Source organism: Argentina silus (assembly GCF_951799395.1).
Source record: "Argentina silus genome assembly, contig: scaffold_353, whole genome shotgun sequence".
Classification (NCBI taxonomy): Eukaryota; Metazoa; Chordata; class Actinopteri; order Argentiniformes; family Argentinidae; genus Argentina; species Argentina silus.
In genome coordinates this window covers 20,001-22,500 of record NW_028152660.1, presented here as the reverse complement: position 1 = coordinate 22,500, position 2,500 = coordinate 20,001, and positions in this window count along the sequence as shown.

Genomic DNA, 2,500 nt, shown 5'->3' with positions numbered 1-2,500 from the left:
GTTTGATTGTTTGAATACAACATTGTTTATTATGAAACCTTTATTTATAGAGGGTGTCCCCCGGGGTTATTCAAAGGTGGAGTCTCAACGCTCTCAGGTCCCATTGCCTCTGCCTCGCTGTCATAAATCTCCTCCCTCTATCATAAATCAAAATATTACGCTTTATTACTCCATGGCTAACGTAGGCCTACATAAGAACACAACAGACAATGTAAAGCTTCATATAGATATGTTTAAAACGTATGGATGTCATGGATTACCTTGCATAGAGCATCCCTCTGCTGTAGTGGTGGAGCTGCGAGTCCTAGAGTGTGGCTTTAAAGTCTTGAAATAATGAATTGTCTGAATTTGGGAAATCAACTGGTATGCACACATTGTATCTTTTATTTGACCTTTATTGTAAACATCATCAGACAGAGAGAGGGGTGTTATGTCCCGCTGATTTAAACAACACAACCATTTTACAAACCCTACTTGTGATCTACCTCGATCCTAGATGAATAATGAACAGGTCTGATTATCTAAAAGGGACGTACAGGGAAGGGATGTACAGTCAAAGGACTGCACAAACAAATCTAAATATAGATAATGATTGATTGATCTATTGGAATTAGGGCTGTCAGTCGATAGAAAAGCATGTGTTGGTAAATGTTTTCCCATTAGTTGACTAATCTACCGTTTAATCAAGTCAAAGTTGATCGGTGGGATACAGTTGTAAACTGTACAACAAAACGCTTACTGTGCACGCTCCCTCTCAACAGCGGCTGGAGCAAAACATAAAACAAAAGCATAACCAGCAGAAATCAGGAAATCAGAAAAGTTGAAATGTGACATTTTTTCCGCATTATTTTAATTTCCTCGCTATTCGAGCGGACAGATTGTCTACACACGTCCAGAGTAAACAATGAATAATAGGGTACGTTACAAGTGAACCATGAAATGATGGCCTCCAAATGACTGGTGTGCCTTGTCTTTTCCATCTCATAAATGAAGACAATGTCGACGGCTGAAACCGAGCCTCCTTGTCTCCACGCCACTCACTCCAGCTGGACCTTCTGGTCCTTGGTTGATTCATCTGTTTGATTGATCTGGTCATCTGTACAGCCCAACCAACCAACCCTCTACCCTCTCCACCGAACAATTCCTGACTCATCCTATTTATCTATCTATCTATCTGTCTATCTATCTATCTATCTATCTATCTATCTATCTATCTATCTATCTATCTATCTATCTATCTATCTATCTATCCACCTATCTAACATCTATAGTGATCTATGACCTTCTAACTATCTGTCATTCTATCCATCCAAACCATCTGTAACTTTATCCGCTACCATAATAAGACTCAGTTTCTGTCAACTACCCAGTAAATCGATCTATCAAAGCATCTTTAACCCTTTCCCGCGACCAACACTTTACAATTAACACAACTAAGCCACAATGTCCTTCGGACTGAAAGTACTTTCTAGGAAGGTGTGAATCACACATTGAACAAGGTAGGCAAGACCGACTGATTCAGGGCAGTCGTTCACATTCATCTTGGAATGTGTGCCTGAATGACCGGACCGTGTGTGTGTGTGTGTGTGTGTGTGTGTGTGTGTGTGTGTGTGTGTGTGTGTGAGCAGCCTGGCCAGTTAGCCCTGGCTGAGCTCAGTAAGGGGGGGCTGACTCTTCAACAGTGGCTCCAGAGGTGGAGACTAGCAGGCAAGGCCTTCCGCCGCAGCCTTCCCTCGTAACAGCCAGACCCGATCACACAGACACGCCACAACCCTGACTTCATACCGATGACGCACGTTTAATGCTAGCTAGCTCTGTGGTCTCCCAGTGTTTATACTGGGGGTTCAGTGAAGGAAGGCTCAACCATGATCTCTCTCCCCCTCTCTCTCTCCCCCCCCTCTCTTTCTCTCTCTCCCCCTGTCTCTCTCTCTCTCTCCAGCAAGACTCTCTCTCTTTCCCTCTCTCTCTCTCCCCCCTCTCTCTCTTTTTCTCTCTCTTTTTTTCTATCTCTCTTTCTCTCTCTCTCTCCCCCCCCTCTTTCTCTCTCTCTCTCTCTCTCTCTCTCTCTCTCTCTCTCTCTCTCTCTCTCTCTCTCTCTCTCCAGCAAGACTGGAGTACAGAGACACGCCACAATGTTCACTTTGTATTATTAAACTTTATTAACACCATATGACATGTTAATGTAGGTAAATGATGAGTAAACGACCTAATCTGCCGCTGATGTCTCCGTTCCTTCACAGATGCCTCTGTTCCTTCACAGATGCCTCCGTTCCTTCACAGATGTCTCCGGTCCTTCACAGATGCCTCCGTTCCTTCACAGATGTCTCCGTTCCTTCACAGATGCCTCCGTTCCTTCACAGATGTCTCCGGTCCTTCACAGATGCCTCCGTTCCTTCACAGATGCCTCCGTTCCTTCACAGATGCCTCCGTTCCTTCACAGATGTCTCCGTTCCTTCACAGATGTCTCCGGTCCTTCACAGATGTCTCCGTTCCTTCACTG